The sequence below is a fragment of the Pteronotus mesoamericanus genome, unplaced genomic scaffold, assembly GCF_021234165.1.
Source record: "Pteronotus mesoamericanus isolate MK-2021 breed Mesoamerican mustached bat unplaced genomic scaffold, CSHL_Meso_final scaffold_232, whole genome shotgun sequence".
Lineage (NCBI taxonomy): Eukaryota > Metazoa > Chordata > Mammalia > Chiroptera > Mormoopidae > Pteronotus > Pteronotus mesoamericanus.
Window position 1 is genome coordinate 6,911,778 of NW_026555311.1, and position 12,920 is coordinate 6,924,697.

The 12,920-nt window shown below is 39.3% G+C and overlaps 1 protein-coding gene across 3 annotated transcripts in view; it reads right to left on the reverse strand.

Annotated features, from left to right (window-relative positions):
* The window catches only part of SGMS2 (sphingomyelin synthase 2), an 85,991-nt gene that overhangs the window by 41,490 nt on the left and 31,581 nt on the right, over positions 1–12,920 (reverse strand). For 2 of the 3 annotated variants that reach the window (XM_054591643.1, XM_054591645.1), the window contains exon 2: positions 11,750–11,859. The gene's annotated coding sequence lies outside the window, so the exon portion shown is untranslated. Of the gene's footprint in view, positions 1–11,745; positions 11,860–12,920 lie in introns of all 3 variants that reach the window. The other variant, XM_054591644.1, reaches the window with a different exon arrangement.

Below are 12,920 nucleotides of genomic sequence, written 5' to 3' on the forward strand. Positions count from 1 at the left end.
ACCACTGATGCAGTGTGTATTAACCAGAAGATGCTCTAGGTGTTTCCTTGTAATGCTCAGACCACCACCATGAGATTGGTCCTATGATGTGAGAAATTGATTACAAAAAGGCTAAAAATTTTGGGTATTTTAATTTAGCTTGTTGTAGATGACTGATGGGTAACAGCTCCATATGGGTTCATTAAGGCCCAGGTTCTAACCTTAACTCTATCACTTGATGAAAATTAAAGCAATTTCTAATCTATCACCTGTATATTGCATTGCGTGCCCACCATCCAAAGTCAAATCTCCTTCCATCACCATATATTTATCATAGAATTATACACTTGAAATCTATAAAATCTTATTAACCACTGTCACCCCAATAAATTTAATTTTTTAAAAAAGGAAAAAACAAAGCAATCTCCTTGGACCTCAGTTTCCTCAGCCTCTCCTTTCTCACAGTTCTCAAGGGGCTATGTTAAATGACTGGCCATTAACATATTACAATTAAAAAAAAACCCAAAATATGGTTTACCTTTCATCTTTAATTCTCATGGTCAGAAATCACAGTGCCAGAATAGGCCACATGAAAAGGGAAATAAATTCACGAAAGAATCATCCATTAGGTTCTATTCACTATTTAGGCATCTGAATGGAGTCAGGAAACTATCATATGGGATCTGATGTGGAATGCCCTTCCCTACCAGGACTGAACCAATTAAATAGCATCTTAATGAAGAGCTCCTGATCTCAGGCTTATTAGAGGAAAAAAAAAAAAAAAGACATAAGAACTAAAAAAAGTAATAATAATTGTATAAGGTTGAAGATGAAAGGTCCTATCTCCTAGAACAAGAGATGGCTAATTAGACGCAAGGTAAATGACAGAAAGTTACTAGGTGAGTTCAGACATCAACACCAAAGGACATAAAAGAATAAAATATTATGCTTTATTATACCAATCGACCATTATATGAATGCAGATTCAAAATTAGGAAATAATATGATACAGGTTAGTATAAACTATGTTTAAAATACTTTGTGTTTAAAAGAGGTCTTTTCTGAAATATTTAAAATTAAGAAATAAAAATATCCCAAATAATCTGAGATTGACTATCTTTATTTAAAAAGTTAATCCATTCTGCTATTAGTAATGTTTAAAGCAGACAATTTATGCTACCAAATAAGGCTAGACTGATAATAGATTATTTTGGTTTTTCTGGGCCTATTACATTTTAGATCCCAGACATGACAAAAAAAACCTTTGAAGAGCAGCTGATCATATGTTAGAACTCTGAGGCATTATTTTATGGCTTCTTCTTTTTTTGAATATATAAGTTGTTTGTTCATTATGAATAATGATTAATACAGTTTTCCATTAAGTATAACAAAGATTTCCAATGAAAGACTGAGAATTTAAATTAATGGGAAAATTCTAGCTTCTTTATAAAACAAACTGTACTAAAAAATATTTCTCCTAAATTGGCATTCTAAACTCACAGAAAGTTATTCAAGGTCTAAGACTGCATTTGAAACATGGATTCTACCTTCAATGCCAAATTTGGAGAAGCACTTGTGTATGTGGCCTCAAGGAATATCAGAAAATTGTAAACAGATTTTTCTCTTACTTTTTATAGAGATCCAAAAGTTAACCTTAAGTTATGAGGCTATTATTTTGGCACTAAAGAAATCTTCACAGTTATTGAATGAAATGGTCCTGTACTTATTTCATACCACTGACCAGGGCTTTTAAGCATTTTTAAATAACTCTAGTACATAATGCTGAAAACCTTTGGAGAGGTTTCTCAAGTGATGCTATAATTATAAGTTCTATAACTGCAGTCCTCAAAGTCATAAAAGATGAGATAAATCATTTAAAAGCTCTTACCTATCTTTGGGTTTTCCTTCATTCCTTCACAATTCTGCCCCCAATACTGAGGGAGCTGCCTGGAGGGTAAAGGGCATAATACTGCCCCACAGCTTATGATAACAGACTGGTGCTTCCCAGTATTAACATGTTAATATGCACAACCACTTTATAAGGCAGGTGCCCTTATCACCACCATTTGAGGTATGAGGACATGAAACCTAGACATGTAGATCCAGAGTTCCTGTTCTTAGCCACTATGCTATGTTGTGATTTTCTGAGGTCCTGGTCTAGTTTATCAATTACAGATGTACTATTTTTCCCCCCTAAAAGCCATGAATTAATTTTCCTTCCCCATGAGTCATTCTGGGGAGAGATCACATCCTTCCTCCATCCAACGTTCCTCTCTGGAGTTTCGATGCACGTTATAGTCTGTGTTTTGCCCTGTGAGGTAACTTCCTTCCAAATATTAGCCGGCCCTACCTTCTAACATGTGGTTGCCAGCTCCAGCTCATCTGATGCCTTCAGTGCCTGCGTGAATCTTTATCCCACTCCTCCGTGACTTTAGAGGGACATTTCCTGGAAACACTGCAGATGGACATTTCACTGCAGTGAGGTGTTTAGTGTCTGAATCACTCCTGTTGCCTAGAAACCTATTTGTGTTTGGCAGGAGGAGGTGACTCAGACACAGGTATAGTCAGACGTAAGGCAGATATTTATTAAGCACGACCTCCTCCCAGCACAAGACTGCTGATTTCATGCTTAACCTTGACACTGTTCTTTCCCATGTCCTTTTCAATTCAGGGAAATTCCAAATGCCCTATACTGTGCATAGATTGGACAGATCCTTTACAGCTGAAATATATGCTACATTAATTTGCTTATTGAATTCTGAAGAAAAGCTTTAATACAAAAGATAATTACATGATTCTTATGTATAAAGGGAGGCAAAATTATATGGTGTCATAGAAGTAACCTGCCATCCCTATAAGAATTAGTTCTCACTCAAACTCAGTTAATATAACATATTCTAAACCAGCACTGAGTCCCGACTTCTGACCTCATAGTCAAAAAAGAACTTTTCTCAGGCAACTAGAGGGTTGACTCATTTGGCAGGTTGCATTCAGAAAAACTGTTATATCTTTCTCTGTCTCTCTCTCTCTCTTTTTTTTTATTTAGGGGTGAGAGGGATAGGAATAATAAAAAAGAATTGATGACCACATATAAGTAGCATCAGAACTGAGGGAGTTCACCCTCAAATACCATAATAAATATAAACATGTCACAGTCAGCCTAAGGTCCTTTTGCTGACTTTCATCTTCAAACTTAAGGTAGCATACATGCCTAAGTCACTCCAAAAGCCAGCAATCTACACAGAATAAAACACTCTAGAACAGAAAAAATGGTTTGCATTCCATATAAATTCTCCACCAGTTACTGTTATTCCTCTTATACTGTTGACTCCACTATTTTTCTTAGTCATTTCTATGCACTAAATATTCAAAGGAGGAAAAGTGCTTTAAACAAAAGGAACACATACACACATACCAGATACTAGAGTTTTCTCCTTGTCCATGATTTTCATCTGCCTGCTAAAGATACAGAAACCAAGACCTAAGGGTGTGTCTAAATGTTACCTTACCTTTGTGGGAAAGTCCCAACTCCTAAATTTATGTAATGCTTACAGACTGAAGGACGCAAAATAATTTAGAAAAATTTTTCCCTTACCCTCACCAAATAATATTCATCCTAATACAAGGGTTCCAGTATGCCTGACATCTATTAAGTGCTATTAAAAGTCTAATAGATGGAGTTTTCCAGTGAAGATGGTGGATGGAGTAGGTAAATGCTGTACTTGCCTCTTTCCACAACCACCTGAAAAGTACAACTAAGCTACAGAATGACCATCACTGAGAACCACTAGTTTGAAGTCTAACTAAACAGAAGTCCTATAACTAAGGACACACAGAAGAACATCGAGACTAGTAGGAGGGGCACTGGTAGGAGGGGCAGAGACACAGAATGGGCTGGTCCCACATCCATGTGTGGCAGTTAAAAATCAGGAGGCACGCCTTTGCTGTGGAGGTACCCCTGGAGAAGTGAGGGGTCCCAGCCCTATATACCAGGCTCCCTGGCCCAGGATCCAGTGCCGGGAAGAGAAGTTCCCAAAACTGTTGACTGTGAAAACCAATGGAGACTGTGGTTTACTGAGATAGCAACCTTCTGGAGTCTCAGGTGTTTCTCTTAAAAGGCCCATGCCTGTGGACTTACTTGCTTACAGACTTACTTGCTCTGAGCTCCAGAACTGGGGCAGCAGCTCAAAAGGCTCCAGGGACAAACAGGGAGGAACTGAATCATCTGGTTTCAGGCTGAGAGCTGGAGGGGCAGCTTTCTTCCTAACAGAAGTATTGGCAGAGGCCATTGTTCCTTTGCTGATCTCTCTTTCCACAGAGCCTGCAAGCGGGCACCATATCTGAGGCTCCATCAACCTGGCTAATACTGTTCACTCCACGCTGTTGATTCCTTGTGATCCCGCCCCACCCAACTTGTGAACCTACCCAGCATTTCCAGTGGCTTTTCTGTACAAATGTCCTGTCCTGGCCCATTAGGAAACATAAAAATGAAGGTAGAAACATAAAAAGAACCAGTGAAAAATAAAAAATGCATCAAAGGAAATGAAGACTACATTACAGGGAATCAAAAGTAGAAAAGATAAAGCAGAGGATCAAATCAGCAATAGGGAAAATAAGGAAGCAGAAAACACCCAATAAGAACAGAAAAGAGAAAAAAGGAATCCAAAAAATGAGGAAGCAGCCTGTGGGACAACTTCAAGTGTACCAACATTTGCATCATGGTGGGGTCAGAAGGAGAAGAGAGAGAGCAAGAAATTAAAAACCCACTTGAAAACATAATGATGGAAAACTTCCCTAACCTGCAGAAGGAAATAGACATACAAGTCATAGTAGTACAGACAGTCCCAAAGAAGATGAACCCAAAGAGGCTCATAACAAGACACATCATAATTAAAATGTCAAAGGTTAAAGACACACAGAAAATCTTTAAAGCAGCAAGAGAAAAGCAGTTAGTTCCTATGAGGGAGCTCCTATAAGACTGTTAGCTGATTTCTCAATAGAAACTTTGCAGGCCAGAAAGGATTGGCAAGATATATTCAAAATGATGAAAAGCAAGGACCTATAGCCAATATTATTCTACCCAACAGAGATATCATTTAAAATCATGGAACAAAGTCTTCCCAGACAAGAAAATGATAAAGGACTTCCTTACCACCAAACCAGTATTGTAAGAAATGTTAAAGAGCCTCTTTAAAAGAAGAACAAATAAAGTTAAAAATAAGAATAATGAGTGGCAATAAATACGTATCTATCAAAAATTACTTTAAATGCAAATGGAATACTCCAATCAACATACCATGGCTGAATGAAAAACAAAACAAAGCCCTTACATGTGCAGTCTACAAGAGACTCACTTTGTATTGAAAGAGATACAGACTGAAATTAAAGGAATAGAAAATGATATTTCATGAAAATGGAAATAAAACAAAAAATCCGGGTAGCAATACTTATACTAGACAATATAGACTTTAAAACAAAGCCTATATAATAACAGACAAAGAAGGAACCAGCAATTTTGCTTCTGGCTCTTCCTCTAAAGAAACCCAAAACACTAAATCGAAAAGACATATGTATCCATATATTCATTGCAGCATTATTTACAATAGCCCAGATATGAAAGCAACCTATGTGCCCATCAATAAATGAGTGGATAAAGAAAAACTGGTACACATGTATATGGAATGGAATATTACGCAATCATAAAAAAGAACAAATTCCTGCAGCAACAGGAATGGACCTAGAGGTTATTATGCTTAGTGAAATATGTCAGACAGAGAAAGACAAATGACATATGATTTCATTTATATATGGAATCCATAAAAAGAAATTAATTAACAAAACTGGAACAGACTCATAGATACAGAGAGCAAACTGATGGTTGCCAGATGGGAGGGGTGTTTGGGGGATGGATGAAAAAGGTGAAGGGATTAAGAAGTACAAATTGGCAGTTACAAAATAGTCACGGGGAAGTAAAGTACAGCACAGGGAATATAGCCATTGATATTGTGATAACAATGTTTGGTGTCAGATTGGTACTGGATTTATCAGGGCGATCAATTTGTAAGTTATATACATGTCTAATCACTATGTTGTATACCTGAAACTAATAAAATATATGTCAACTGTAACTGAAAAATAAAAAATTATTTTTAGAAAGCCTAATAAACGATATAAATTTTACTTTGTCCTTGACAGCCATAACAAGAGTATGTAGATAAGTTTACTTAGCAAAGATTTTCATCTTAAACATATGTTAAAGTGATCGTCTTCAAAATATTTTCTTTTTTGAAAGGCATGTTAGAGGGGGAAAAAATTCCTTCTGTGTCTAAAAAAATTCCTGAAATCCACCACACTCTGGTAATAGTAATAGCCTTTTAGAAAGGGGTATTCTCATTGTTTAAAACTGGCTTATTGTTGATTACTATTAGTACTGGCAAGCAATATGCAGGTCAATTTTTCTCCCACTTTAAAGTTTTTAACCCTGTCTAAGATAGTTCTCCCAATTTGGGGTTCATAGATGATAGGTGGATCTGCTTCAGCCTTACGAAATGCTCCAGCTCGTGGACGTAACTGGGGATAGAAAGCTTTATTCTTCAAATTTTCAAAATGGAGTTTAGTCTTGGGAAATGAAACAGTCAGCAGAAAACTTAGGATTGAAGTTTATGAATCTGTTGCTGACTACCTGCTTAATGCAAGTTTCAGTAATAAAAGAATGTTCCCATGCTGTAACTAAAGCTTTCTGGTAATTATATAGGAGTAAGCCTCATCTATGAGAGCCAGCACAGTTTCCTACCTTTGTGTACTCTGAGAACTAAATTTCCACTCATTCTGTCTCTTCTTTTGAAACCTTATTTAGCCTTCATTTAGATAAGTGAACGTCTGTCATGGTCAGGCGAACCAGGGAGACCTTGTCCCTGCCTTCATACAGCTTGAAGTCTAGTTGCAGAAATAGCTGTAACACCAGGAAAAAAAATGGCTGGATAATTAGAAGTCAGTAACTTCACAGAAACACATTGCCAAGGCACATCCTCCAGTCCGAGAAGGCCCTGGAACAAAGGGCTTCTCAGTCCGCATCTGAAGGGCAAAGTGGAGCTGGGCAAGTTGGGGGAACGGGGGGGGGACACAGTTATTTAAGGCAGAGGGAATAGTATGCAAGCACCAGTAACCACATGACCCTGTAAGGCAGAGAGGCTAAGAACTCAGCCTCTGCAGAAAGGTGAGCTGAATTCAAATTCTAGTTCTGCCTCATTTTAGCAAATCATTTAAGTTTGAGCAAGTCAGTTAAGGCCTCTGTGTCTCAAAGTGGAGTTAATAGTAGCTACCTCCTAGAGTTGCTATGGAAATTAAATAAGGCATATATGTAAATAACAGTGACTGCCACAATGTCAATCTTAGTTGTTATCATCAAAAATATACCAGTCAGCTGTGAGCATGAAGAACAGTACTCTGGGCTACTTTTAACATTTTAAACCACATAAATATAAACACTTCCCTTTAGATGCCATCTACTTCTTTAGGAAAAGCAGCTTAAACAATTAATCTTTATGTTTAACACGTTTGTCAGTTTTCTATTTGAGTATTTAAAAATTCAAATGAGATGCTCATACAAAATTATATGAAATAAAACTTAATTTCAAAATCTTTGGGCCTTATGTCCCATCTAGACTAAGATCTGCCGGCCTGAGTGAAGTTTCTAGGATTATTTATTTGTAGATAAGCTTTAGAATCAGAACATAGTTAGAAATCAGACTGCCTAACTAAAATTCAGTGGCTGTAAATCCAAAGGAATTTGAATAAACCATTTATCAAATAATCGAATTATAGAAAATTAAAGCCAGAAATTTTTAAGCTTAAATATGGACATTGGGAGGACCCAAGGACCAGTTGTGGGTTCGGCACTAAACGTAAAACCATTCAATACCCAGCAGCCTTCTTGTTGCCTCCATCTGTAGATGTAAATGCTAAATCACTGTTCAGAAATCTCAGAGATTATACATTTTACAACAGAATACAGACTGCAAGTCAAGATATAATGCCAAAGGTCAATTAATTGCATGCAGAAAACATTTCTGTCACCCGCCACTAATACTACAGAGCATTAAAATCTTTGAGAAGCTGACGGTGTCAGACTTCCCAAGAACACTTCCAGTTCAATGATTCACCAGAAGTACTCACAGGACCCGGCATATAGTTGTATTCATGGCTATGATTTGTTACAGCAAAAGGATACACGGTAAAGTCAGCCAAGGAAAAGGGCACATGGAGCAAACTCCGGAGGCGACCAGTAGCGAGCTTTCAAGGGTCCTTTCTCAGTGGCGTCCCATAGGTCAGACTCAGTTCCCCAACAATGAGTGTAACAACACCTGTGAGATGTTATCTACCAGGGAAGCTTATTAGTGACTCAGCGCCTGGGTTTGACTGGGGTTGCTCACACAGACACCTGTGGCAGGGCATGTACCCAAATTCCTCCCTGAATGCAAGCAGGTAGTCAACACAAACCATTATTGTTTGCGCAGACCGTTCAGGCACAGTGACATTATGATGGAAACCCTCCCCAAATCTCACTTCCCAGAGGCCAGCCAGGGGCCGGCCCTACAAACAGGCCTGTGTAAGGACAGCCGTCTCAGGCCTGCTGTCGCGACTCATTCTTAAAAACTGCTCTATTTCAAGTAGCTACATAATATAGCACCAAACTATAGGAGAAAGGACTTACTCTTAGCAGGTCACTTAGGTAAATCACGAGCCTGAGAAGCATTTTTATCCTGTGTGTTTTCAGTATTTAAAACATAGCATTTTTTAATGTGAACAAGGATTATTTTAAATTACATAACAGAAGATTTAAGATGGCCTTTAATAGTCCACTTATATAATAAAAAGAGCTGAATTCTAGTCCCGTTTAGCTTTTTGAGCACTTTATTTCTTTGAAAAAAATACACTGCAAATTCTGAGCAAATAACATTCCTCTACTGAAACCACTCTGAGACACCATTTAGTCCACCAGATTAGCAAAAAATCCAGGCTCTGGTAGCAGTTAATGTCATACGTTCCTAGCAGCGGAAAGAACAAGAAAAACCCTCTCTGGGAGGCAATTTGACAACATCTATATAAATTATAAACACACCTTATGATCAGCAACCCTACTTTGCCAGTTCATACAGATATCATGGCATATATGCAGAATAACCTATGTACAAAGTTATTTTCTACAGCATTGCTTAAGAGCACAGGATTGGCCACAACTCAAATGTCTATCAACAGGTCACTATTTAAATTGTGGTACATCCATACAATGGACTACTCTGTAACTGTTGAGGGGGGAAAAAAAAAGAGTAAGGAAGCTCTCTTGGTACCAATGTGTTAAAACCTCCTACATACACTAGGAGAAAAACATAAATGGCAGAGAAGTATAGTCTGTTATCTTTTACTTTATGAAGTAGGCAAATATGAATTCATATTCATATCTGCTTGTCTGTGCACAGCGAATCTGGAGGGATGCATTAGACTCTGACAATGAGGCTAGGAGGGGATGTTAGAGGCAGATTTTGGGCAGAACCTGTAAACCTGAAAAAAATATATTATAATGGTATACTTGCAAAGTTAACTCTTCTTTCTTTTCTAAGTCCCTGTTACATCAACCTGGCACCTTTTTGTTTGTTCTAATAAGCTTCTATATTTTTGCCATGATTAAACTAGAGCATGAGATTATTTTCCAAATCAGGTTCCAATAACATTCTTTTCATCTTGGTGTCTGGCTCCCATCCTCGAGGGGGTTTCCCCAAGACCCCTGAGAGTTAGCCAAGTTCCGTGCACCTCCCTACTCCCCATTTGTTTGCTGAGGACATATGGGACTTTTTTAAGAGCTCCAAGAAAGCAAGGATTTGGTTTTGCTCCCTGTCTTCTTCACAAGACTGAAAAAGTGTTCAACACACAGAAATCATTCAGTAAGTGTTGAATAAATGAATTCTTTTCTTTACCTGGCTTCAATGGGAGAGACCACCATGCAAAGGGAGAGATATTGTTGGGGTGAAACATTTAGAAATAGTTGACATTCCTAGTATTGTAACACAGGGGTCTGGCCAGATTGCTGAGGAGCAGGGAACCCCCATCCGGCATAAGGGGCTGCACTTCCCCAGAGGAGGGAAGGGTTGCAGGACACCCCAAGGCATCGGACTGAAGCAGCAGCTGGTAAAAGAGCCTGCCTTCCCCTGAAAGGGAGGGACCCCTGAGAGGGGCTGGGAAGTGCAGAAGGCAGCCCAAGAATGAAACCAGAGCTGAGGCTTGCTAGGCTTCCATATCCCTGGGGAAAAATAACCAACTAACACAGCTCACGACACAGTTTGCACAGAACCTGCGCAGGGGTGAAAAGGTCACAACACACATGGAAGAAGGCGACACCCTGCCAGGGGCAGAGATGCTGTGCCCCTGCGTGGCTAGAAAACCCTCCTACCTGCTTCCCGATCATGGCGGCGGCGAGAGGAGGGGCAAGGACAAAAGAGTGGGCTGATGTGCATGGTGGTCATTAGCCCAATCTGGCTGACAAACTGGACACTCCCACAGGGTGTAGGATTTGGGGGTGAAAGATTTAAAATGGAGCAGGTATGGAAGCTTGCTTTCTTTCCTTCCTCCTCGCTAGCCCAGTCGAGGGGCGGGAGTTGGGGGCCAGAGTGTTCCTGGGCCAGGAGGCTCTGGAGACCACATGGCCAGGCTCTAAGCCCCACACCCCACCCTGCGTAAAAAGCAGTGGCAGCGCCGGCGCTGCGCACTGTGTCACCGACCGCCAGGTGCACAGACTTAAGAGAGATGCCTGAAGCCAGACTGTGACCAGGAACCAGCCAAACCGCCTGGATAATCACGCTGCAGCCGCCTGTGTAACCCAAAGGACGGTGTTTTTAAATGGGAGAAGGAATTCCAGGCACATCCTTGTACGGAGCTGGCAAGCGGTACAGAGATTATTTGCCTTTGGGTGTTTTAAAGGGAATGAGCTTTGAGGCAGAAGACTGTTATTCTCTCAAATGGTATAGTCTTTAAATAAACAACCATTTCCTTTTTCACCGAACCTCTGCCTCTGGAATTTATGGCCAGCAGGCAGCAGAGCCCTATGTGGCTGTACAGAAACTGTATCAGCCCGATATAGGCATTAGAATCCCAGGAACATTCCTAGAATTATTTTGAATTTCACAGAAAACAAATAAGCCTACGGAATGCTGTGCTGAACACTGACTCAAACATTGAAATTAAATTCAAATTAGTATAGACAGTGAACTGACTTACACAATGTCAATCACAAAAGAGAAAATCTCCTTCCTCAATGGGTACAGAACTGGTATAACTACCACACTGCTTTAACCTTGGTTTAAATAACTATAAAGCAGAATAACCTTGCTAATAATAATTGTAGTAACATTGTTGAATAGGTGCATAGCCGACTGATGTTTCTTGGAAGATTTTTAGTGCCACAAACTTTTCTTAGTGCATGGTTGACACATTTACTGAGTGCTGTCTCTTAGAGGTAATGGAATGAGGTTAAATGTTTTGATGTTACCACTATTTCTCTTGCTGGCAATTAAGACAACAATTCAATGAATGAAGAAGCATCTATTCACCTGAAAAAGCTTGAAATCTAACCCTCTTCTGATTTTAAAATAGAAATTCTGTTAAGATATTTATGAAATGAATGTCTTAACTGGAAAGAGAAGCTAGCAGAGAAGTTGCAGAACAACTGGGAGGCAATCAACCTTCTGCTATAAGCACAAGGAAATACCAGACCTACTGTGTGCAGGTGTTGCCCAGGGAATCCCACACTGGTCCTCGCAGCAGTCAACAGTCCGAGTCTCACAGCCAATCCTTCTGCAAAGAGCAGTATGGAGCAGAGGACAACAGCTGTAACAGGCAGAAAAAATGAGAGGTTAAATAAGAGTGATGCTTTCTTGTTATGTTTTGTTGGTTTCGTGGGGATAGAGGTGAAAGCAAGCGCTATCTGATATTGTCCTCAGGAAAACACTGTCTCTCACAGGTACCAGCATCTCAGGAACAGGAAAGCAACTGGACCATTCATTCTATGGACAGTTTCTTAATACATGGCAGACCCTGTTCAGAGGGGGAGCAGATTCCCTTCCCTCCTGATACTCACGTTCTCACATGGGAGCAAACTAATAGATTAACAAAAAATTGTGATAAATGTCACCTAGAGAAGTGAGTCAAAATCAGAAGAAGGCTGATGTGGCAGATTTCAAACAAACAGTCCAGGAGTCTCTCGGAGGAAATGCTATTTTAGTTAAGACAATAACTGATATGTGGGTGAAAGTAAATATATACTGCGACAGTCCAGTTCATAGAACCAAAATGTAAATATCCTGAGAGTACAGCCTGAGATCAGCTACCAAACTGCAGTGACACGCACACACAGTAGTTGATCTATGTATCTTTTAACCTCCTAACAACCTGTTTAACAATCACAGGATACACACACACACACACACACACACACACACACACACACCCCAATCTACAACCAGAAACTGATTTTCATTTGAAATGCCACTTTCACCAAAAATACTCAACTGTTGGAAGAGATTTAAGAATGAAAGTGTCACTCCTAGGTATACAGATCCAAGAAAAACGAAAACATTAGTTCACACAAAACTTAGACGAAAATGTTCACTGCAGCATTATTCTTAATAGCCAAAAAGTGGAAACAATCCAAATGCGCATCAACTAATGAATGGATACACCAAATGTCATTCTATCTATAAATGAAAAATATTTGGCAATAAAAAGGAGTGAAGTGGTGATACATGTTTCAACATAAACGAACCCTGACAACATTATGCTAAATGAAGGAAGCCAGTTTCAAAAGAGCACAAATTGTATGATTCTGTTTATGTGACCTGTGCAGACAGGCAAATCCATAGAGTCGAAAAGCAGACTAGTGGTTAACAGGG